The sequence below is a fragment of the Canis aureus genome, chromosome 4 (assembly GCF_053574225.1).
Source record: "Canis aureus isolate CA01 chromosome 4, VMU_Caureus_v.1.0, whole genome shotgun sequence".
NCBI lineage: Eukaryota > Metazoa > Chordata > Mammalia > Carnivora > Canidae > Canis > Canis aureus.
In genome coordinates, this window is record NC_135614.1 from 14949204 (window position 1) to 14976033 (window position 26830).

At 37.2% G+C, this 26830-nt stretch overlaps 1 long non-coding RNA gene across 1 annotated transcript in view; it reads right to left on the minus strand.

Annotated features, from left to right (window-relative positions):
• LOC144311802 (uncharacterized) overlaps positions 1–26830 on the minus strand; it is a 53780-nt gene that overhangs the window by 23422 nt on the left and 3528 nt on the right. The window lies entirely within an intron of this gene.

The following is a 26830-nucleotide window of genomic DNA, read 5'->3' on the forward strand; positions in this document are numbered from 1 at the left end:
CAGTGTTGCATGCTCTTTAAGATATCATGCTTCAAAATGCCAGGATTATAGTATCTAGGTTTTTGACCATGAGCTGCAGGGATAAAAAAAGAGGCAAAGGGGAAGAAACTGAAGAGCTCTGTTTCAGAGAACACAAGGTGGTGAAAGTTGGCAGGTCAGTCGGGACCAGTGAATAGGAATGTCTGGAAACAAGCAGTCTCCTAGGGAAGGGGCTGCTTGGCTGCCAGATTCTTAGTCTTTTGGTGCTGATCCATTCCAGACTCCTCCACACATTCCCACAGAGATTGGAGGAAGTAAGGTTTAAGCAGCCTTTTGTGTCTTAGTGTTTTCTATTGCCTGGGTCACTGGGGACTCTTTACCATTGTTAGTTAAAAGCTTGATAACTGTGTGTTCTGTTATGATATAATTAAATATTTGATTAATTGCTTCAGCCTTATTCCATGGAGTATGCAGTTTTCCTGAATCAAAGAGTTTGTCTCAGCACGGTGTCAAAAAACATGAAGATTTAAGGCTCATCCAAGCATCAACTCAGAGCTAATGTAGGCGCCCTGACTCGAGGCTGCTGAATGGTAGGATTAAACAAACATTTTAAGAAGGGGGATCTGCTGATGCTCCTGAACTGGAGTCATAATAAAATGTGTTACATATAGAAAAATTCCAGGCTTACATTTTTACATCTGTAACATGTGTTCTGGCTTCTGTTTTTGGTCTTCCCTATTAATGGAGGAAAATGAGGTTTAATCCAAGAGAGGTCAGCAGTTGGATAAACCCAGCTTTGGAGAAAGTCTTTCCTCAGTCACCAAGCACTTCTTAATCACTTTTGTGTATCAGGCACACAAAGGAGTAAGATGGCTTTCAAGGTGTTCATGTTCTGTCAAGACATATAGACCTTGATAAAGCACATTCCAATGTAAGTGAATGCTAATTAATGCAAAAATAGAGGGAGCATGGTTGATGGGGTGGGACAAGAGTGGGAAAGGAAGGAGGTCTGAAAAAAAAAAAACTAAGATAATTGAGGTTTTTAAGAGTCTCAGAAAAATCTGAATGAGTGAGTTGAGGAGACACATACAGATACCTTTACATGCATGTCATTGTGACTGCCTTTAGCATTAGCACTGGGGGGAAAGCACCACCTTAAAGCCCGAACACCTGGGTTGGGGTGACTGATCTGTTGCAGTTCCTGCTCTGTGTGATTTTTCAGGGTCTTCACCCCTAAAACTTTGGCAAGGGTGGCTACCTGAATGCCCTCAGTCCTTGCTTTCTTCCATAGTGTGGATTTGCTTCTGCGAAGCTGATGCCAGCCAAGGACTGCCTTTCTCTCTTCCTTAGCTTTTGAGCCAAAGCCATGTGACTAGTTCTGGCCAGTGAATTGTGAGTGGAACTGATATGTGTGTCACTTCTGAAAAAGTGGCCAGCTGGTGTACTTTCCCATACTCATCCCCCCCTTGCTGTGTTGGTGTTGATGATAGTGACATCACAAGGACATCTCTGAAGCCTGCTTGGTTTGTGTTAGACTCACTATTAGCAAAAAATAAACTTTGATTGTTATGAATCACTGAGCTCTTAGGGTTGTGAATTGCAGCCATTAACCCACCATGAATAGTACAAAAGTGCAAACAATATCCACTCTATCTTCCACATGGTTATTGAGAGTCTCAAACATGATTACATGTGAAAGGCATTGTAAAATTTTAAGTACTAGAAAAATATTAGTGTTTGTTATTGGAGAGAAAATAAAAACCTACCTATTGAAAATTAGGTAGTGAATTTTATAAGAAATGCAATTAACTCAGTTTAGAGCATGTTTTAAAAGATTACTATTGTAGTGTTACATGCTATATGACAACATCTTTAAATATCAACTGAAGGCCTTTTGTTTTGAGTGATACCCAGTGCTACAGAATAGCAATTTAATCAAATACTCTGAACATAAACTTGAGGTTCATCATTTTGACATCTGATCAGTATTCTTTGTGTGCTTTTCAACAAAATGTGAATTGACTATCTCAGTGGAGATACAGCTTGAGTTGGCAATAATTAAGAGCAGAAAAGGAATAGATGAGAGGATTTATAGGGAAAAGATGATGAATTGGTCAGAAGTATTTCAGGTGCCGAGTGATAGAAATTTAACCTGAAGTAGCTTGAACCAAAAGAGGATATTATTGATAGGATATAACTCTGCAAGAATGGCAGGGGCCCAGTGAGGGACTGAAATGTCCTTAGGTTCTTTCTGCTGCCCTACTTCTGCTTTTCTCTGCATACTACTGCATACTTCTATCGGGCACTGCTTTTCCTTTTCATGACTGCCAACATCGCCTTGGTTCCCATCCTCAACTGTCAGCCACCAAGGCAGACGCTACCTACAAACTCTTTTCTTCCAAGTCCTAACACAGCAGCTTCTGTGTTAGTCAAGTGCATGATGCAAGAATTTACTATAAAAGAATCCTAGATGCAAATTTAGCAGCTAAGAGAATTTTTAATGCACAGTTGTTGATCAAAACAATTACTGTAAAAAAAATTACTGTTAAGATACAATTCTAGACTCTTGAGGAAATATACAAATGAGCAGACATATCTATTGTCTAATCCATTTATCTAATAGGCAGATAAGACTAACACGTTTAAAAATTTTTATTTTTATTAGTGTTAGTGTGGAAAGAGCCCAGATGTCCATTAACAGATGAATGGATAAAGAAGATGTGGTACATATACACAGTGGAATACTAATACTCAGCCATCAAAAAGAATGAAATCTTGCCATTTGCAACCACATGGGTGGAACTAGATGGTATTATGCTAAGTGAAATAAATCAGTCAGAGAAAGGCAAATACAGTATGATTTCACTCATGTAGGAATTTAAGAAACAAAACACATGAACATAGGGAAGAGGAAGGAAAAATAAAATAAGATGAAAATTGAGAGGGAGCCAAACCATAAGAGACGCTGAACTCTCAGAAACAGACTGAGGGGTGTTGGATGGGAGGTGGGAGGGAGGGATGGGGTGAGTGATGGGCAATTAAGGAGGGCAAATGATGGAATGAGCACTGGGTGTTATAGGAAACTGATGAATCACTAAATTCTACCTCTGAAACTAATTTAAAAAGAAAGCCTTTATTTTTAATGTGACTGTGGAGTCGTGCAAGGTAGATTTTTATTGGCCTTCATACATGATTTCTCTTATAATTGAAAAGTCTTGAGTCTTGGACAGTATAGGAACTTGTGTTTTGTATATTTTGGGAATATCACCAACTTTAAGATTCTAAAAACTTTCCCAGTTTAGTAATCTCATATTACTAATTTCAGCCACACTTTGTAAAAATCTATATTTGAAGTTTCTGTTTTTTCCTTTCTTCATCTTTTTTTTTAATCTCCACTGCTGAGATCACAAAAAAAGGAACCTGTGTCATGGCAACAGAAACTTAGCATAAAAGATAATAATGTTTGACTTAGATAATCTGCACCAGGATGTTGATGTAGATTTAACTGAATTTTTCTGGAAGGACATGGAAGTTCATGCCTGCTTGGTCAGAATTTATGTACATTTGCCTGTGTTCTGAGATATCTGATGAAGGAATCTTAAATCTTGTCCTTTGTTGTCTCACTCTCATTCATTATTACTCTTGTCAGAGTGCAAGGCCACCTAGACCTGGGGTGAGGTGGAGAGGGATTATATTTAAGAAGGAAAAGACTCAGAAGGAACTGCTTTCAAGGAATACTGAAGAGAGCATCTCAGGTGATGCCTGTGGGTAGCCATGGAGTCAATCTGTTTAGGGCATAAACACAGACGATGCTTCGAAACTCTTCTCAAGGATTCTTTGCATAAATTGACAATGGTATGGAATTGCAGGCTGATCTCTTAATCATTCCAAATCTGAGCACTGTTTCTTTTTCCACTAAAGTTACTGATGGAAAGGAAATGTAAGATATAAGACAGGGACCTACTGGACTCCTCTTCTCTCTCTGCACACCAAACCTTCATACTTTGAGTCTTCCCCAATATGTAAATGGATGTGATTTGAAAGTTATCAGAGCTTTCCTGTTCTCAATATGTCATCTGCTTAGTGCACCCAAAACCTTCACCACTGAACTTACTCAAGTTGGTTACATCACTGTCCAGCATTCAGCGTGGGAGTTCAGAGGGGTTGAGGAAATCTGGAGAGACACATAAATTGAGTCCAATACAGCATATTTAAAATTTGTGCTGTCCCATAAAAGGTGATGTATGTCCTATAAAAATCTAGAGAAATGGAATAATATTAAGCTTACCTGATTGTATTTTTAATTACAAAATATTATAATTACAGTATATTTTACTACTTTAATAACTCTCTTATTGTTGAATATATATGTTGTTTCTAAATTTTTACTCATATAAATTATTTTGTAATAAACTTCTTTATAGCTAAATCTTCATAAGCTTTTTTGATTATTGACTAAGGATTCTTAGAAGTGTAACTGCTGAGCCAAAGGACATGTCCTAATTTTTTAAAAAATCTGTGCTGCTTGGTTGCCCTCCAGAAAGGTTGTACAAATGTACACTCCTAAACTGCCTTCCAGAAGTACAAGGAGCCTAATTGTCAGCATATTTTTTGAAAAACTCAATATTAAAATTTTAAAAATATATCCACCATTTTATAGTTGAAAGTTTCTGTGATATTTTTGTTTAATTTGTATTTTTATTACTAATGAAGTTAAATATGTTTAAGTTAAACATTTATATTTATTTGTGAATTGTGTATATATCCTTTTCTCATTTTAATATCAGATGATCATATATTTTTTACTGATTTGTAAAGACAATCTATTAAGGACAACACCTCTATATATTATATACAGGAAATATATTTTTCCTCAGTTTGAAAATATCTTTTACACTTTTATAGCATTCCTTTTTATATACAAATTTATAAACATACTTTTTATATGGTCAGATCTATTCCTCTTTTCTGTCTTTCTTGGTTTTCCTCTTTGGTGTTATGTATGCTAAAAAAGTGTGGTGTTTTTTTTTGTTTGTTTGTTTGTTTTGTTTTTGTTTTGTTTTGTTTTGTTTTGTTTTTTAGGGAGGCTCTATGCCCAGCATTAGAGCCCAACACAAGGCTTGAACTCATGTTCTGAGATCAATGTTCTGATCTGAGCTGAGATCAAGAGCTGAACACAACCGATAGAGCCACTGAGGTGCTCTTTTGCTAAAAGTTTTTAAGCTGCCAGATTTATGTGTATATATGTATATATAAACCTAGTGCATTTATAGTTTCAATTTATTATATCATTCGAAAGATATTTTATTTTCTTCTGCCTTTCATTATTATTGTTGAGAAATTAGCTGTAATCATATTAGGATTTCTTTGAAGGTAATGTGCATTTTCTCTGGCTTCTTTGAAGATTTTCTCTTTGTCGTCAGGTTCCAGTAATTTTACTATATGTTCAGTAGTTTTATTATTACCTGTTTTTTATTTGTTCTCCTTGTGAATCTTTGTCTTAATATTTTTGATGATAGGAAAAATGGATAAGGCAATCACCATCTGACTCTCTTCTAGTCAAGCTCTTGTTTTGTGCAATAATGTGGGTTAATCCGTCTTGGTCTATCTGTCATGGGGTTGTACGACTTCTGAGAATGAGAGTGAGCTGGCTTGTGATTCTGTGTCTATGAATGTAAGTACTGAATTCATGGAAATAATGTCTTGTGTTTGTGCTGGGAATGGGAACAGTTTGAGACAGAGAAAGGAAGAAAGTATCTGTTGTGTAGATGGGAACGTGTTTCACATGGGATACTTTGGGTTACCAAAGACCCATACTAAACTTATAAAAAAGGGAATTTGTTGGCTCTCATAACTTAAAATTCAGTTGCAGATTAAAATTTAGTTTTAGGCTTGGCTCAGTATGGGTAGGAACCCAGAGAATATAATCAGAGGCTGGATTCTCTTTCAGAGTCTCTCAGCTAGTTTTTTCTATTGGATTTATTCTCCAATAAATGTTTTCTTTTGTTGGAAATATTGGCTTTACCAACTCCAACCTTTATTTTTTCAGATTCAAGTCTCATGAGAAAAAGCACTTTCCTTAGTTTCAGAGTTGTAGAAAAGTTGTGTCATCTTTGCTCAGACTTGGTCCAAGAATAACTATTATGGCCAGAGAAAGGAAATAGCAGGTGTCTAGACCAGCGTCAGATGACCACTCCATCCTAGGTCTGGGCAGTGCTGTTAAGTCAAGTCAAAGTATCTTAGATGATAGTGGGGGGGTTGCGTTATTCACTAGATGATAATTGGGGTTCTGTGTTGATTTTAAATCTTATTTTTTATGACTGAGAATATTCTAAGTTTTCTCAAGTGGCTATTTAGAAGTGTTTCATAATCCTGAAATGCCTGTATGTACTCATGCCCTACATCAGTGTTTGCAGTTCCTTATTCAAATAACCTGTAGTCATCTTACAACTAGAGGCCGCTTCAGTGGTTTGAATGCTGGATGCACATTAGAAATAAATGGAGAGCATTTAAAACAAGATTCCTGGCTTTACCACAGAGATTCTGATATGGTTCATCTGAAGTGAGACTTAGGCATAGAAGTTTCTAATGTAGAACTAGGATGAGAATAATAGGTTAGAAAATTCTGGAGCAAATCAACTATAGATTTTCTTAGGAGGCAAATTTTAGATTCTCATGTATTTGAGAGTTAGTTTCCTTTAGCCACCAAGTATTGCCATTTTTTATTTATTTGGGGGGGGGAGAGAGAGAGAGAGAGAGAGAGACCATGAGTGGGGGAAGAAGACAAGAGGGGGGGGAGGCAGAGGGAGAGAGAGAGAGAGGTAGATTCCCTGCCTGAGCAGAGAGCCCAACCCAGGGCTTGATCCCAGGACCCTGAGATCATGACTTGAGATGAAGGCAGATGCTTAGCTGACTGAGCTACCCAGGTGCCCTGAGTGTTGACATTTTTTATTTCAAGTTTATTTGATTTTGCATTAAAACTCATTGTGGAGGGAGTGATGACAATGACAGTGGGAATGTCAGAGGAGTGGATACGGCTACAAGTGAGGTGCTTTTCCTTAAAGATCTTTGTGAAGCCACAAAACATAGCCTACCTTGAAATCTAGTTGTATTTCTAGAACACTTGTTGAGTGGTGTCTAAGCAGAGGGCATGTGGGGGTCATTTCCCTTTGACACCCAGCTGCCTGCTTCTGTTTCTATCCAGCTGGGGGAATTCAAAAGATTATAATAGCACTGGTGCATTATCTAGCTGTCCCATGCTATGGACTTCAGTTTTAAATGGGTTTCTTTCAAGGTCTATTCTCAGTTCTCTACAAGTGACTGAGAGAAGAGGTGTTTTCCATTGAGCATTTCAAGTAAACAGACCAACTCAGGAAAATGGTGACCCATCCCGCGCCTGGCTAGTGTCTACTTTGCCACATTAGGCATTTGGACATAAGCAAAGTGGGTTCTAAATGTTTCCAAAGGTTTGGACATTGCTTTCAAATGATAATAGATGAAGATCATAAATTTTAAACATCAAGTTGTATATTATTTTTCCCTCTGCCTTAAATTCATAGCACTAACATGACAATGGTGAGTCTTTCCGTGGCTGGCCACAATAAATTCTTTTCTACTTAATTTTTATTTATGTGTAACTTTTGCCTGAGAATAAAGAGTAGTCTACCTTCAACCTGCCCACCTTCATATCTGGGGAGAAGGGCTGACTGAAGTTTTTCTTCTATTTTCAGTCCTGTTTCTCAGTCCTCTCCATACTCTTCCTCCTATCCCGGAGCCTCCCTAGTTGTGTACTGCATTTTCAGTGATTGGCATTATGTCTCCACACAGTAGATTCTGGACTGTGTGTTATCCCACTGTTTCATCCATCTTTGTGCTTCCAAAAATATGAGGAACTTCTCTTCTCCCAGTGTATGTGTTCATATGGTTGTATTCCTTTGTACTGATATATAGTCTTTTTGGGTGGGATTTTGGGTGGAGGTGGGGGGGTGAATCCCTGGTCTGTGATTTTGTACCTGAAACTCTTCTGCTTTGATTTTATTACTATGCAGTATCATGTGCCATCTGATTGCTCTCTTACCATTCAGTGAAACATACTATAATAGCTGATTTGGGAAGAAAATTGACTCAAATCCGTTAGGTTTATACGCAGGGATATGGATGAGCAGAGTTACTGTTCTTGAGGAGAAAAGAAATGAATCTTATGTTGCTTCTATACCCACAATCACCTAAGAGACTTCAGAAAATAATTTAAAAACCAAATAGGTGAAAGGTTTTACAGTGTATTTTATAATATTTTATTAGAATGACAAATGACTATAGAATTAAAAGAATGAAGCTTTTGGCAGACTATAGGACATTCACCTAAGAATAAATTACCTTGCAACTTTTGTTACTTTCTTAATATCTGTTACTAGTTTTTGCCTGAGGCATGATGCCAAGTAGTTCCAAAGTATGAAATATTACCCACAGCTCATACCATTTTATCTTTTTTTGTTGTTTAATTAAATATGTCTCTCATCTCTTTATCAAGAGGAATAAAACTCAATTTTATTGAGTGTTTGAGTCTATGTGTTTCGTCCATCCGAGCTTATTTTCCTGGTACTTTTAAAAAGGCAACTCTATGCCATATGCTATGTACCAGAACGGCTGTAAATAATCATAAAATTAAATGCCAGAATTTACCACTACATGTGGTTTCTCATTAAGGTTTGATGTGGCTTCTCTAAACTGAAAATGGTTGAAGGGTTGATTTCTTGTATTATCAAGCTGTTTTCTGAGCTTTCTTGCTGGCCCACCTACCTGGATATATAATTAACTTCAGCTCTCAAAGGCTTTTGGTAGATTTAGGCTATATCTTTGGGAAAATAAGAGGTTATTCTCTGAAACACATATGTGCTATAGGAATAGCAACTCCAAAGTATCTCATGGTTGCTCCCTAATATGATGGTGACCATATGTTCTGGATATTCCCTAGCAATCCTATGTCAGGTACTCTGATTCGGGGTTTGGAAAATATAGCAGATACCATATGTAACACTTACTAAGTAGGGAGAATAGATCAGGCTGCTATTGCTACTGAGCTAAATGTTATTTTAGGATGAATCCCATACTAACCTAGACGTATCAGTCATTATTTTAGATTCATGCCTTTAATTTTCTTCTTTAAATATTATCATATTCAAGAGAATTGGAAATTTCCATGTAGTAAACCCATGATCCTATGGCAACAAATCCAGTTAGAGGAGAGATTATATATATTAAAATTAATATATATGAGATCATACCTACTTCTTAGAGCTCTTGTTTTGATAGTCTTCTTTAGATATTGCTGGTTAAAAGAATTAGGAATTTCCATTTACAGGACAATGATCCCATGTTTACAAATCCATTTAGAGAAGAGATGATATGAATTAAAGTTAAGCTTTTCTGTGTGTGTTTTAGCTTTGTCATCATAGTAGCTAGTAAAGCTCACTTCCACTGAACAACATATTGATATTTCCACACCTTCCAATGATTCAGTTTCAATTTTACCACCAATAATAACAGGGATAGTTATTTCAATAACAAATATTTTCGTATGACATCTGCTGTATAAAATACTGTGCTGCTGATGAGGGCACTCAAAAGTAAACATCTTGGCTTTTGCTCTAAAGCAGATCGAATTCTAGTAGTTTGAAAGAGTACAATGTGTGGATAAGTACTAGAAGTCAGGCAGATGTGGGCTTGTCACTTGTTAGCTTTGTGACTTGAGCAAGTTAAATACCTTGCCGTGAGCCTCAGTTTTCTCATTGGTAAACTGGAGAAAATAATCCCTACACTGCATGCAGTTGTACAGGTTAATGAGGCTATAGTTGTTGATATGAAATTCTCCATGGAGCCCACAAGTATGAGAAAATTGAATAGAATCTAATAACTAATCTGTGTGGGGATGAACAGGGAGACCTGGAACCTGTCAGCTTGGTTTCCCATCTCCCCTACTTCCATTATTGTCTTTGCTTTCACCATGTGTTCATTAGGGATTTCCTGAGGTTTTAAACACTATAAACTATAATGAGCATATTGAACCCTTTCTTTATATACATGAAGGGGATGCCTGAGTCGCTCAATGGTTGAGCATCTGTCTTAGGCTCAGGTCATGATCCTGGGGTCCTGGGATCGAATTCCGCATCAGGCTCCCCCGAGGGGGCCTACTTCTCCCTCTGCCTAGGTCTCTGCCTTTCTCTTTCTGTGTCTCTCATGAATAATAAATAACATCTTAAAATATATATATGAAGAAACTGAGACCTAGAAAAAGAAAATTATAGATTTAAAATCATGAGCTAATAAATGTCAGAGTAGGTCATAGAACCTAGGGCTCCAGGGATCCCTGGGTGGCTCAGCAGTTTAGCGCCTGTCTTCAACCCAAGATGTGATCCTGGAGTCCCGGGATCGAGTTCTACATCGGGCTCCCTGTGAGGAGCCTGCTTCTCCCTCTTCTTCTCTCTCTCGCTCTTTCTTTCTCTGTGTGTCTCTCATGAATAGGTAAATAAAAATCTTTTTTTTTATAAAAAAAAAAAAAAAAAGGAACCCAGGGCTCTTACTATCCATGCCACTGTCTTCCCATGAGGTATGCTGGCTGCCTGCCTCCTCATTAAGCTTAAGTCCCTTTCCCCCAGGAGTCTCAGGAGAGAGAAAACAGCTGAGCACAATCTCCTATAAAGGATATTACTACTACTACTACAATTTTTACAAAAGGGAAAATGAACACACCACGATCAGAATCTTAATATAATCCATATGTATAACTGGATCCTATATGTTTGTCTCTCCACAAACACATTTTTTAGATTGACCAAATTCTGATTGTATTTGAAGAGATACCATATTATAAGAAAGAAACTTCTTTAGTTAATTAAAATGGATTAGCTGCATATATCCCTTTCAATAGAATATTGATTTTGAGTACCTCATTATAAAGGAATCATTCCATGATTTCCTCTGAAATTGATTATGTGATCCATTGGAGAGGATGACAGAGAAGAAATGAAAACAGTACTCTCGGCACTTCTGCCAAATGCCAAATGTTATAACTGAAGAAAGGAAAGAAGATAGTGACAAATACCATGTTTAACCTTTGCTTTTGCCTTCACCAAGATAAAGTAATGCCATTTATTGCAGGGTCATTTAACAGATTCTGTTGACTGACTTTTACATGCATTTGTCAGCTATTAGTTTTCTATTGCTACATAACAAATTACCAAAAATTTAGTGGCTTGTAGCAACACAAATTTATTATCTTATAGTTTTCATGAGTTAAGAGTCTGGATACAAATCTGATATGTTCTCTGCTTAGGCAGTCACCAGGCTGAAATCAAGGTGTCGGCTGAGACTTGTAGTGCCCTTGCAACCTCACTGGTTTTATGACTGAGATCTCTGTCTTCCTGCTAGCTATTGGCTGGGACATCTCTCAACACCTAGAGACCACCCTCCTCTCCCAACATGGAAGTTTTCTTTCTTCCAGGCCAGCAGGAGAGTGTGCTTCACAGTTTTTGTTCTGCCCACATTTAAAGGGAAAGATGGGGTTAGTCAGGGCTTGTACCTAAGATCTAGAATCATGGGGGACAGTTCAGAACCCTTCTACCATTGTTCAGATTTTCTAATTATTGACAGGGTAAAATGAACATTAGGCAAAATTATCAATTAAAGCAAGTTTGTATTCTCTTTACCCTTATGAGTATCTTGATAATCCAAAGGAATAGATTGCCAAAACGATTTTTTTTGGGGGTGGGGGAGAGGTGGAAGGTTTGTAGTGAAGAAGGGAAAAGAGAAATGGCTCTTATCTAACTATGAAAGACATACTTAGAACACTAAGTTTATCCTCCAGTATGTTTCTCAAAAACAGGAATTCAATACTTTGGTAGCAACTATTGTGTTAATGTGGAAACTGTTTTCCTCCCAGTTATAAATGTTATTGTCACTAGTGTCTTTGAAAACAAACAAATAGAAAAAAAATCCTCCTGAGTGAAGTTCCAGGACTTTACCATATCTATTAACACAATTCAAATCTAGTGGCCAACTTACAGGGATACAACCCAAAAGACTCAATAATAATTTTATGACTAAACATTCCGAGTTAAAAAAAAAAAAGACAGGAGGGAACTATTTTGGCAAGAGTGAATCATGAGTTGAGCAAAAAATAATTCATTGTGTTGAAAGATAAACCAAGGCTTATTTAAAATTTTAAGAGTTTATTTGGACAAAAATTGATTTGTGTTTGGCAACATCTAACCAGGTGATAAAAAGGAGCTCTGAGGAATTGTACAAAACGACTTATATAGGCAGAAGGGAGCAGGAACAAAGCAGTTACACTGGGTTAGAAAGCAGGTCGATTATTACAAGGTAACTTTCCTTTAGGGGGTGAGAGGGATCTGTCAGGCAGAGTGCCAAACTAATGCTGATCAGGTGATTCATAGCTGACTGGTTTGAGATTCCATTTCTGGGAGAGCTGGGACATAATTAAGTCTTGGTTTGGTGACATGGGTCTGAGCACAAGCAACTCTATTTGTAGCCTATTGTTTTGTTTTTAACAATTGTCAAAAGAGTTTTGACTCCATCTTATAAAAAGAAGTCATAAGATTTCTGGCAGTTTTATTTTTGATTTGGTTCATTAAGAATTACTTCTACTCATTTCCAATTTCCTTTAGAGTTCTAGGTTGAATCCTTTATAGACTCTTTCATGTTCACTTTATATCAAATACCTCAGTGGAACTTTGGGATCTGGCTCTACTTCAGTAGAAAACATTCATGAGTTTCTGTGGAGTGAAATAAAGATCAGATAGGTTAAAGGTTCTGAATCTGTGGTTTTGGCTCTGATTTCAGACTGGAGTGTCAGCATTTGGTTGAATTGTTGTACAAATGCTTCTGGGTTCAAGGTCACTGGAACTGGTCTAGTATTTCAGTGGGACACATGATCCCATACACCAGGACTTTGTGGCTCTCACCATAGTACTTAGAACTTCTAGTACATAGTGTAGAAGCTCAGTTGCTGAATGTGGTCCCATATTCCAGTGCTTTTAGCACTCAAAGTCCCCTAGCTAGGTGAAAAAATGGAAAACCTGGGTATGAATGAGAATTATGCCTCTGTATTACTATTATTGTCCTTCTTCTTCCTTACTTTCTTCTCTCTCTCTCCTCTGGGGAAAAAAAAGAATCTAGACAAAAAACAAAGGAAAGGACTTGCTCAGTGTCAAGAATCGAGGGTTGGGCTGAGCCACAGATATGATTTGTAGTCCCAAAAGCCCTAGACTTTTGCTAAGATACATGTGAGTGACAACAGCTGAGCTGTGGCTTCCCAGGAGATTCTAAGGCCGGTTACATCATTAGGGATTCAGATGTTCTAATCAAGACTTTTGAAGGTTCTTGAAATCAAGGGGGTTATGACATCTTTCTGAAGATATTTTACCTCCCTCTCTTTTCCCTTCCTTCCATCCTCCCTCTCTTTATTGATGGCAAATATTTTATAATTGTGATCATTACTTAGGTGATAAGTGATCCTGATAAGGAAACTCACTCACTCTTAAAATGATCTAGCTAGACTTAGTTGTTTTAATGATTATGTCCCATGATTAACTTGTTTCAATGATTTTTTGCATTGTTTTCCACAGATAAAATACCTATTTATAACCCATAATATATCTGGAGCAAATTAGTTCTAATTGTATTGCTGTATGGTACTAGTGAACTAGCTTTTAAACTGGCAACACATGGTCACCCAGGATAGTTATCCTTAAGGTGAGCAAGATGTTAAATGACTGATAGTCAGAGGGACATATGTTTTCCAATTTGTCTTGGGCCTCACAAAGGCAGTGAGGGCATTTTCTGCAGCTGCTCTTATTTTTAAAATAATTCCACTTTTCCTCTGCCCTTTGAATAAAGTGACCCTTATTCAGAGGAAGCAGTATGAAAGGATTCTCACTGTTGGCCAAGTGTGAATTTGAGAAAAAAATACATGGCTCATTTTTCATTGCCATTTAAAAACTTACAGCCAAATCAGTGTAATGCTTATATCTCAAAAAGCTTTGCCACCAAAAAGATTATTTTCTTTCTTCTAAAGTAGACAAATTAGGCTCTTAAATTCAGACAGACTTTTTTTCTATACCACTCAGTGCCTTCTGAAGAGCTTTATGATGTCAGTAGCATTGGGAAATTTAACTGAGCTAAGTGCTTAATACACAAGTTGAGTTATGAATTCCCATTGAAGTCATGCTTTTTCACAAAGTTCACATAGTAATTTCAGATCTGTGACACTACCAAAGAGTCATGGGATCATAGCAGAGAATAGATAAATCAATAAGACACTCCCGCCCAAGATAGTCTATTTTCTCTTAGTTGATTGTTTTATTCTAAACAAAACAAAACAAAAACCCAAGCCTACGTTCCCCAAAGCATTACTTTCTGCTAAAACATTGCTTTTTAAGTTTAAAATGTCCTGTCCTGCTGCCTTTTAAACCCTACAGTTCATGTTAATATAGATTATTTATTTCAAATGATGTACATCTTCTATTTTAGTGAACCCCTGGAAAACAACTCTGGATAGGAAGTTAGACTAAGTGTAGAAATAGCCAACAAGTGGCTAAACCTAGGACATGCACCGCGTCTCATAATTCTCATAATCATATCCCACAAACTTAGCTCAGATGTAAGAGTCATGCGACAGAACTATGGACCTCTCCTCCCTTGGAGCCACCACTCATTCTTCCTAAGGCTTTCTACTCAAGAGGATGATCTTTTCAGATGAGAGTGTTCTTCAGCCACATGTGCACACTTTATTACTGGGGCCTTCAAGCAAACACGTAATCCTTAAGCAAGAGAATTTATGCTCTTAATTAGAATAAAGTCATTCTGAATAAGAACAATGGATAGACACAACAGACAAAACATATTGTGCTGCTTTTCTGCTGTGCATTGTAAATCTGTGCATAAAAAAGACCTTTATGCTTATACAAAAAGATGCTCCTGATTTACTGTCAAGAGGACCTGTTTTTCAATGTCTTCTACACATTCTGAATCAGGTTTCCTTATGCAACAAGCATTTACTCAAGAGCCTACTAAGAGCCTAACACCATGATGAATACTTAATGGACAGTTCTTACTTCTAGAAACTCACACCCAGTAAAGCAACAGCTATTCTATATAGTTAGATAAAATATGATATTGTGAGAGCCATACAGGAGATCCAAGTGCAGATAATACAAAATACTGAAGGAGTTGAATGAGTCAAGACTGGGTTCACATGCAAATGAAGGAAAATGCAAGTTTTTATCTTTCTCACATAAACAGTTTTTGGCAGTGGGCAGTCCACGCTGCCTGGTGACTTTACAATCACCAGGGAGGAGCTAGTCGTTCTTGCCATCATGAACACTTGACTTCTACCTCATGGTCTAAAATGGCTGCTCAAGTATCAGCCATTAAATCCATATTCTAGCAATCAGAAAGAAGGAAGAAGTAAAGAATGGCATGCCCTGTTCTGTATGAGGACATATCCTAGAAGTAGGACACAATATTTCTGCTTATATCCTGTTCATCAAACTGTGGTCACAAGGCTGTAAGGAGAGGCTGATACAATCTTTAGTCTAGAAAGCCATGTGTTAGCTGCAGCCTTGAAATTTACTAACCAAGTATAAAGAGAGGATAGTTATTGGAGAAAAATGGGTGTTTTCTACCTCAGGCCTTCAGGTGAGGGAGAGAAAATTTTATCTGGAAAGGAAAAAACAGGTCTGGAAAGCTTCCTGGAGGGCTTCCTGGAGGAGGTAACATTTAAGCTAAGTCTTTGAGGGAGAGTAGGAATATGACAAATATATAGGCAGAGGGAACAGTATGAGAATTTGCTTTTGGAAACAGCCAGCCTGAGTAAGGAATGCAGTAAATCACCATAGATCAGAAATGGCTTTTCTTCTGTTCAGCACTGACTGGGGATCTAAAGGAAACACACAATGTTCTCAGTGTCTGAACTCCTTTGGTCTGATCACATACGTCTAGCTGCTAAAGACTGAATTATCACATCATGCATGTAGAAGTGAAAAATAATTTAAAAATATATCTATTGAAATTTTTGCCCATGTGCACTAAAAGATAATCACTTATTAAATTAGGAAAGATTCGAATGTTGCTGAAATCTGGATTCTGATTATGATGTGTAGCAAGTGTGTCATAATCATCTCTTAGACCATTTACAAACACACTTGTTTACTAATAGGCATCATAATAGCATAACATCTTGCTTTAAACAAAGAAACAATTAGGCCTGAAATAGGAAAGCAGACAACACGGGATGGGCAGTATAGCATAGAGAGAGTAGTAATTACAAGAGGAGATATTGCATGAGCACTTGCCATGTGTGCCAGGCATGCTTCTGAGCACATGGCATATACTCACTCACTGATTCTTCACAACAGTGCTGTGAGTTAGGTTCCTATGACTATCCCCATTTTTAAAGACAATGAACTGAAGCTCAGAAAGGCTAAGCAACTTGTGGTGGTCCCATCGCTGATATACAGGGAATTGTAGACCTAAACAGATGCAGCCTGGATCTTTAACCACTCTGTTAGGTGGTAAGAGAGAATTGGGTGTGGGATGGATCCCAGCTCCAGGACTCACTGGTGGAGAGACTCTAGGGAAAGTTATTTCATCCTTCTGGGTCTTAGTTTCTGTGATTGAATGGGAAGCTGTGTATAAAAGATTTAGCCTGAGGTCTGGCACAAGGTAAATGCCCAATAGTGAAAAGGTTGAACAAAGACTGAGTCATCAGTTGTAAACGCTAGCCCATATTTGGTCCTTAACCATACAAACCAAAAGAGGGATCCTAAGGTATTTCTGACATGGTGTTAAATTCTCTTTAAAAAGAGTACAATTTCTCCTTCTTTCACCTGTTTATCCCAATCCCCTGAGGTCTGTCTCTCAGCTAGTTTGAGTTTGAGTTGCTTTTTATAGCCATCTGCTACGATGTTGTGTAACAACAAACAATATCCTCCTAAAAATGTTTACAAATGCTTCCTACATTAGTGCTGTATATTTTTTCATTAAGCTGTGACATCGCCATTGAAAAATTATTTTAATCATTGCAAACTGAATTACACAAGGAGAAAGCATAAAGAGGTAGCACTTAAAAGGCTGAATGTACATTAATTGCTTCGGCTAATGAAAGAAACATGAGTTAGCCAATGTACACAACATGAATCCTAAGATGCACGGACAATTGACTACGGTAATAAAACAAGTATTAGTGTGTTACATCTGAAATCCTCATTACGCTTCATGCAGCAAAACCTACTGGGTACCTGCTGTTCAGTTGTACTTCCTCCTCTTGACACCACAAGCTAATTATAGCATGGGGCACAGGGTAAAAGCACGTGACCTATGTTTCTACAGTTTGGGGACCTTTTCAAAAACCATACTAAGTTACATATGGTGATTCTTCTTTTTCTTTTTTAAACTGATGAAAGTAGGTGTTGGTCAAAATGATTTTGAAATATCCTAGTGTTCCATAGGCAATTTTAATTAAAGTATGAATTATTTAAATATGCACACAGTTTATTTTACTTACATTGGGATCTTGCTTTATCTCCCTTGGCTCTCGAAACTAGTAAATTATTAACTCAGAATAATTTATGTCACAGTGTTCAAGATGCTGTCCATTGATTTTTTGGGGGTCTGTTTTTTTTCATTTCATAAACGTTGAAGATCATGATGAAGGTATGGCATTTAAAAGGAAGAGAAATGAATATCTCATTTTTACTATTCATCCAGAATCACATAGCACAGAAGTAATTAGTAGCTTACAAAAAGGCTGTGTTAAGACACAACAGAGGTCCACAGACTAAAAATGTCACCCCATTAGGATCCTCAGTAAAACTGGATACTATGTCCTCTCACCCACTTTTTTACACTCCAAGGGCACTGCTAATGCTTTAAAGGGATATGTGATTGTATGTAACAGCTGGCTTAATCGAAAGTCGCTGTTTTTCTAGATGAAAACCCTTCTTTTCTGGTAGGACTAGGGCTAGAGAGCAAATATTTTTCTGTTTTTGTATTTTATCCCATATGCTTTTTGTTATTTTCTCTATAAAATTTTGATTATGTTCAAATGTATTTCCTTTGCATTCCTTCCCAGATACATTAGATAAGTTGACTTCTTTAGCACCAACTAGCATCAAATTTTGGATGGACACGAGGGTCTTGCAAAATTCTTTAACGTTGCTACTGAGAAGCAGACTAGGAGGCTGGATCCGCAAAGCAGACCAGGAGGCCAGATCTATTCCAATAAGGAGGGTGTAAATTGAGTAGAAACTGCAGGATGTCAGCAAAATTTGTTTTGGAGAATTTAACACTAGAGGTGAATATGGAAAAGGGTGAAATGTAGGGGCAGGGATAGTGGAAAGTGATTTCATTCTGCTCCATCTGTGGCTCTAAATATTGATATGCATTAGAATTGCCTGATAAATTGATAAATTTGATAAACTTGGTATTCAGCCCTTATTCATCAGAAGATTCATTACCTTCTAGCAAGTGATTCTGAAGCAGATTATCTGAAATGGTACAGAAAATGGGATCAAGTGTTGACTTCCAAAAATTAGACCATTATTACTCATATAGTTATTTAATCAAGGATCTTGGGATGTGGTGAGGGAGACAGACATGAAAATAGCCCATTTCAGTTCAGCACGCTAAGTGCTATGGTATAAGAATGGGGTGCTATGGGGAGTATGTACAAAGGTGGTCTAATCCAGTCTGGGGTATCACAATGGCTGGTAAAGAAGGAATAGGAGCAGTTCACCAGTTTTGTCCTTTGTGTGTGTGTGTGTGTGTGTGTGTGTGTGTGTGTGTGTGTTTTGGCAAAGAGGCTATGGATCGGTGGGGGGAGGATAAGGGTAGGGAAAGAGTGGGGAATGTGACCAAGGGGTCAGGAGGTTAAAGAACTTATAAAACACATTTTCAAGTCTCAAGAGGCTTGCAGTGTAAGTGGAGAGATAAATGATAGCAGGAGATTTTGGTAATACACGAAGACAAGAGAAGTGACTTCCTCAGAACTCCTTTGATTAATTAATAACTGATGAATAATGCAGACTCACCATACTACAGGATTCCTCTGGAGAAAGTATTTAGATTCTTTCAGCAATGAAATTCTATGATTTATTATTTCATTCTGCAGTGGGAAGAGAAAGCTTCATGGAAGCTGTAAGGATTCACTTGGGCTTTGAAAAATGGGTAGATTTTTGTAAATTTTCTTTTGATATAATTTTAAATTTATAGAAAAGTTGCAAGAATAGTACAAGATATCACCTTATACTTTATCCAGATTCACCTGTTTTCACATCTTGCCCCAGTTGCTCTTGTTCCTTTTCTTCTCTCCTATACACACGTTGCTTTGTTTTCTGAACGATTTCAAAGTAACTTGGAGACTGTTTGCTCCTTTACTTCTAAACACTTTGGTGTATATTTCTCAAGAAAAAGGATGTGCTCCTACAAAATCAGAGTAAAATAATAAAACCCAAGACATTTCATGTTGATACAATACTGTTATTTAATCAACAGTACAAAATCAGATTTTGTCACTTGTCTCCCAAGATCCATTCCAGATTCATCCACTGCAGTTAGTTGTCTGTGTAATTGTCCTCTCATTTTAAATAGTTCTTTAACCTTCTTTGTCTTTCATGTCTTAGCACTTTTGAAAGGTACAAGCCATTTATTTTGTGGAATGTCCTTCAACTTGTGCCAAGCTAATGTTTCTTTATGATTAGATGCAGATTATGGATTTTTAGAAAGAAAGAAGTTGGATGTATCCAACTTGGCGTTTCATAGGATGAGACACTTAAAGTAGGTCTGTTCCAATATCAGTGATATTGACATTGATAACTCAGAATGATGTTCACTAGATTTCTTCGCTGCAACATTAACTTTTTAATCATCAAGAATTTTGTGTGAGATATTTTAGGCTATGTAAATATCATGTGCCTTATGAAACTTTTATCTGATACTTTGAGCATCCATTGTTGATTTTTTTTTAATTTTTAAAATTTGGGGTTTTCCCCCCAAGTTTTTATTTGAATTCCAGCTAGTAAACATTCAGTGCAATATTGGTTTCAGGTGTAGAATTTAGTGATTCACCACATACAATACCCAGTGCTCATTACAACAAGTGCTCTTTTTGATACCCATCACTCATTTAATCCATCCCCGACCCACCTCCCCTCTGGTAGCCATCAGTTTCTTCTCTTCGTTTGCCTCTCTGTTTTCCTCCAGTGTGTTCATTTGTTTGTTTCTTAAGTTCCACATATGAGTGAAATCATATAGTATTTGTCTTTCTTTCTCTCACTGACTTATTTCACTTACCATCACACTCTCTAGCTCCATCCAGATCGTTGCAAATATTTCATTCTTTTTTATGGCTGAGTAATATTCCATTGTGTATATATACCACATTTTATTTATCCATTCATCAGTTCCTGGGCACTTGGGCTTTTTCCATATTTTGGCTATTGTTGATAATGCTATAAATACCAGGGGCATGTATCCCTTTGATTAATATTTTTGTATCCTTTGGGTAAATACCTAGTAGTGCACTTGCTGCATTTTAGGGTAGTTCCATTTTTAACTTTTTAGGAGCCTCCATACTGTTTTCCAGAATGGCTGCCCCATTTGCATTCCCACTAACAGGGTAAGAGGGTTCCCCCTTCTCCGCATCCTTGCCAACACTTGTTGTTTTCTGTGTTGTTGATTTTAGCCATTCTGACAAGCGTGAGGTGATATCTCATTGTAGTTTTATTTGATTTGCATTTCCCTGATGGTAAGTGATGTTGAGCATTTTTCATATGTCTGTTAACCATCTGAATGTCTTCTTTGGAAAAATATCTGTTTATGTCTTCTGCCCATTTTTAACTGGATTATTTGGTTTTGGGGTGTGAAGTTATATAAGTTCTTTAAATATTTTGGATACTAACCCTTTATCAGATATGTCATTTACAAATATCTTCTCCCAATGTACAGGTTGCCTGTTAGTTTTGTTGGTGTTTCCTTCACTGTGCAGAAGATTTTTATTTTGATGAAGTCTCAATAGTTTATTTTTGCTTTTGTTTCCCTATTATTGATTTTCCAACTCATAATTGCACCTGTATTCATATTACTATACCGATATGACTGTTAGGAAGAGCTTTTCTGATCCTCCCATCTATGTATTTATTTACTTAAATCAGTATAGGTTCATGGATTTTCTTTTTAAAAATAAGTTTATAATCTACTGCTGTCATATTTATTCTGATGCTCAAATCGTCCCTGAGTTTACTTCTGAGAACACATTAAAATAGGTTTCTGTATGCTTTCAATAGTCTTTGCCATTCTTTGGATACTTTCTGACTTCTAGAGCAATATAGTACAAAAGGGATCATTTTGTACTTTTCCTGCCCCAGTCCTAGAATACATATTTTGTCCAGAGAGCACCATTCCTAGTACCAAAATTTGGGTGTACTCATTACTATTGGAGTATTATTGTTTCTAATTTCTTTGCTAGACAGAGCTAGGAAATATGTATATATATTTATATTTGTACTTATTAATATTTATATTTATTTGTATATTTTATATATTATGTATATCATATATATATTTCTCTATTTGTCTATCTGTATTTTAAAAAACCCTGAGTTCATGGATAATGGTGCAGTCTAGTCTTCCCTTTTTCATATTTGCAACTCCAGTCTCCAATACTGAGAAACTTAACCCAGAGCAAAGATGTTTTTAAAAGGCAGATAGAAATATGGCTTTTTGACTTTGAAAAATCTCTGAGACATCCAGGTGGAGAGAGGTCCAGATCTTAATTTTTTCTACCAAAGGAAAAATTGCCTTTAACTTGTGATGGTTCAGACAGTAGTATAAATGTCAAGGAGGCCAAAGTTGTGGGATCTTCATGGGATTACATATCATATATTTATGTATATGCCTACCAATTCCTTCACAAAGAAACTATTATTTCTACCTTCATTTTCCACGGCACGTAGCTCCCCCAGCACAAGGTGCTTATATTGACATCAATAACACCTTGCCTTCAACATCAAGATATTTAAGACCAACCTCTGATTGAACTATTTGTAGTATCAAGTGTGTCTGTACTGAGTCCAGAGACCACGGACTTGACAGTAAATCCTATAACACAAATCTTTCCTAAACACCCCCCCCCCATCTTTTCCAATAAATTTTGGTAAGGGGTTCATCTGTAAGGTTAAATGTTAAAACCTCTTCAAAACCTAATTTCTAAGACTTTGGTCAAGAATCAAGATTTCTTTTCATGATCTGTCTCCTTTTATAATCTTTGTAATTATGGACAGACATTATAATGCTAGTCATTGTTGAGCAAGATGGTGATGATGATGTTTTCTTTTTTTGTGACATGTTGAAGATGACTTGAGACTGCAAAATTAGGTGCTAGATTGATTTATTTTTCATCATGAAAGAAAAACCATTTCACATCTTCTTACTAAGGTGTTGGGGGCACAAAATGTTTCCTGGGTAAGCCAATACCTGTTTGCTTTTTTAGTGCTGGAGAAGGAACACTGAATTCAGACATACTTGGAGATATTGTGGGTTTGGTGCCAGATCACCACAATAAAATTGGTCAGATGAATTTTTTTTTATTTCCTAGTGCATGTGAAAGTGTATCTACCATATGTTATAGTCTTTTAGGTCTGTGATAGAATTATGTCTAAAAAAACCTATGTACATATTTTAAGAAAAAATACTTTATTGATGAAAAATGCATACCATCATCTGAGCTTTCAATGAAGTACAACCTTTCTTTTGGTGGAGAGTCTTGCCTTGGTGTCTGCTGATTGATCAGGTTGGTAGTTCCTGAAGGTTGAGGTGACTGCAGTAATTTCTTAAAATAAGACAACAGTGAAGTTTGCTGCATTGATGGACTCTTCCTTTCATGAATGATTTCTCTATAGCATGCAATGCTGTTTGATATTATTTTACCCAGAAGAGAACATCTTTCCAAACTGGAGTCAGTCCTCAAACCCTTCCTCTGATTTATCAACTAAATTTATGTAATATTCTAAGTCATTTGTCGTCATTTTAACCATCTTCAGAAGATTTCACCAGGAGTAGATTCCATCTCCAGAAACCACTTTCTTTGTTCATCCATAAAAAGCTATAACACATCCATTCAAGTTTGATAATATTAGAGGCATTCAGTCCCATCTTCAGGGTCCACTTTCTATTCTAGTTATCTTGCTATTTCCACCACACCTGCAATTACTTCCTCCACTTAGGCCTTGAACCCCTCAAAGTCATCCATGAAGATCGAAATAATTTTGTTTCAAACTCTTATTAATGTTGATATTTTGATTTTTAACTATGAATCACATATTCTAGATGGCATCTAAATGGTGAATCCTTTCCAGAAGGCTTTCCATTTACTTTTCCTGTATCCAGGGGCTGAGGAATCACTATAGCTATAGCTCTGACCATAGTCTTACAAAATGAATTTTTAAATAATAAGACCTGAAAATCAAAATTACTCTTGATCCATAAGCTGAAGAATGGATGTTGTGTTAGCAGGCATGAAAATGATGTGAATCCCACTGTTCATCTCCATCAGAGTTCTCGAGTGACCAGGTGCATTTTCAATGAGCAGTATAATTTTGAAAGGGATGTTTTTCTGAACAGTAGGTCTCGATAGTGGGCTTAAAATTTTCAGTAAACCATGTTATAAACAGATGTGCTGTCACCAAGGCTTTGTTGCTTTATTTATGGAACACAGGCAGAGTAGATTTAGCATAATTCTTAAGGGCTCCAGGTTTTTCAGAGGGTAAATGAGCACTGGTTTCAACTTCAAGGAACCAGCTGCATTAGCCTCTAAAAGAGAATCAGCCTGTTCTAGGAAGCTTTGAAGCCAGGCATTGACATCTCTTGAGCTGTGAAGGTCCCATATGACATTTTCTTCCAGTAGACTATTCTTCCATTACATTGAAAATCTGTTGTTTAGTGTAGCCACCTTCATTAATTATCTTAGCTAGATCTTCTGGATAACTTGCTGCTTCCTTTTATACTTTTATGTTATGGAGATGGCTTCTTTCCTTAAACCTCATGAAACAACCTCTGTTGGCTTCAGACTTTTCTTCCGCAGCTTCCTCACCTCTCCCAGCCTTTATGGAACTGAAGAGAGGGCTTTGCTGTGGATTACGCATTGGTTTAAGTGCATGTTGTGGTTGGTTTGATCTTTTATCCAGATCATTAACACTTTCACTATATCAGCAATAAGGCTGTTTCACTTTCTTATCATTCACGTGTTCAGTGGAGTAGCACTTTAAATTTCCTTCAAGAGCTTTTCCTTTGTATTCACAACTTAGCTAACTGGTACAGGAGACCTAACTTCTGGCCTGTCTTAACTTCTGACATGTTTTCTAGTTAAGTTCTATCATTTCTAGCTTTTGACTTAAAGTGAGAAATGAGTAACATCTTTTCACTCGAACACTTAGAGGCCATGGTAGGATTATTATTTGGCCTAATTCCAATATTGCTGTGTCTCAGGGGATAGGGAGGCCCAAGGACAGAGAAATGGAGTATCAGCTCATTGGTGGAAGACTCAAAACATGTACAACATTCATGGATTAAGTTCATTGTCTCATACGGGCATGGCACCCCAAAACAATTACAATAGTAGCATCAAAGATTACTGATCACAGATCACCATAACAAATATCATAATAATGAAAAATTTAGACATATTGTGAGAATTACCAAAACGTAACTCAGAGACCTAAAGTGAGCAAATGCTTTTGGAAAAATGATGCCTACAGACTTGCTCTACACAGGGTTGTCATAAGCCTTCAATTTGTAAAAAACACGGTATCTCAGAAGTGCAAAAAATTGAAGCAAAGTACAACAGGGATACCTGTACTCCATGAACAAATTCTGTCTGAGTAGGGAAATGATACTGTACCAGTTGGAAAGAAAATTTTCCCTCTTTCAACTACATAGTAATTGTGTGATATAATGCTTTCCCTGAAGCCTTGGTGCAAAGACATAGGTTGTTGTTATTGTTTTTGTTTTTTGGGTTTTTTGGAGTGACAAAACTTGGCAAAACTTAGCCTGTGCAAGAGGAAAGGCCACAAATTCTGAGCTAGGCTTAAAATTTATATCTGAAGCAAGGAGATAAAGCATTTACATCAGGATCAACTCTTTTTACCCTTTACAGGGAACAGCAATACAGGCTGGTAGAGGGCAGGCTTCTGAAACAAATATCTTGTCTATCTAGTGAAGTATCTTCCTGAGCTAATTTTTCCTTTATATCAGAATTAGATTTGGAGACCAAAGCCAGGGTAATCAGTAAGTGAAGTGGGTGCTGCTTTATGTCCTCTGTTAGTCATCTCAGATCTTTTTCACAAACTCCCGAAAGACTGACACTCTGTTAACAAAGGATCCTTCCTTTTGTTTCATAATAATTTTGTGATACAGAAACCGAACCAATGAACATGGCATGTGTCACACAGAAAGTAGTCAATGTTCAGCAGTAATGATGATTATTTTGCAGTTGTGAAGGTTTCTTCACAAAACAGAATGTTAGAAATGTCACATCACTTCCTTTGGATAAAATTAAATTTAGTCTGAGGTCTCCTATTTGCTAGTTGGCAGGAAATCTATTCTCAGTCATTATTAGATCACTCCCATCTCAATCTTTGAGGCCTAATAGAGAAAAAGCTAATTGTCTAAGCACAAATGGCTACTTGATGTTAGGGGACTTTGGGTATATCTGCCCTGCTTGGTCCTGAGGACTCTAGAGCATGCCCTGAGGTCAGAGGCTCAGACCCCTAGAGGATCCTACTTAGTGCCTCTCCACTGAGGTCCTAGCCCCCAAATCTAATTCTGATCTAAAGGAAAAATTAGCTCAAGGAGACACTTCACTAGACAGACAAGGTATTTGTTTCAGACCAGCCTGTCTTGCTGTTTCCTATAAAAGGCAAAAAGGGTTGATACTGATGTAAATGCTTATTTTCCTTGCTTCAGACATAAATGTTAGGCCTAGCTCAGAACTTGCACCCTTTCCCTTGCACAGGCTAAGTTTTCCCAAGTTCTGTCACTCCAAAAAAACGACCTGTATCTTTGCACCAAGGTTTCAGTGAAAGCATTATATTATGCAATTACTATTTATTTGAAAGGGGGAAAGTTTTCTTTCCAATTGACACAGTATCATTTCTCTATGCAGACAGAATTTGTTCATGGGGTACAAGTATATCTTGTACTTTGCTTCAACCTTGGTATGAGGGGTGGACTCAAGCTCAGTTCTGTGAGGCCTTCTCAGAGGCTGTCCTGGTGTTTCCCTCTCTCCTGCTGTTTTCTTCTTTCTTCTTTATCCCCAATGTCATTTTTGCAAAGGCTCTTTCCCTTTGCCCTCTAGTAGGATTGCCAGATTTAGTGAACAAGAACAAGAACAACAAGAACAACAACAACAAATGAGCCGGGAAAAATCACCCAGTAAATCTGGATTTCAGCTAAACAATGAATAACTTTTTAACATAAGTATACCCCTAGCAATGCTTGGGACATATTTACACTAAAAAACCTCTTACCTATCTGCAATTCATATTAAACCAAGCACCCTGTATTTCTCTTGCAGCTCTACCCTAAGATCTCCTGCTTTTGAAGGACCCAGAAATAGAAGTTGTGTGTAGGATTGGGTCTTTCTCTTGCATATCTTCGGTGGGATAGAGGGAAGAACAGTCTGGAAAGCCTTAAAAGGTACAGGGAAAAATTCAGCATGGACAAACACAAAATAGATCCGTAAGTCTTATGCTCATCATTATGTTCATCATTCTCATCATTG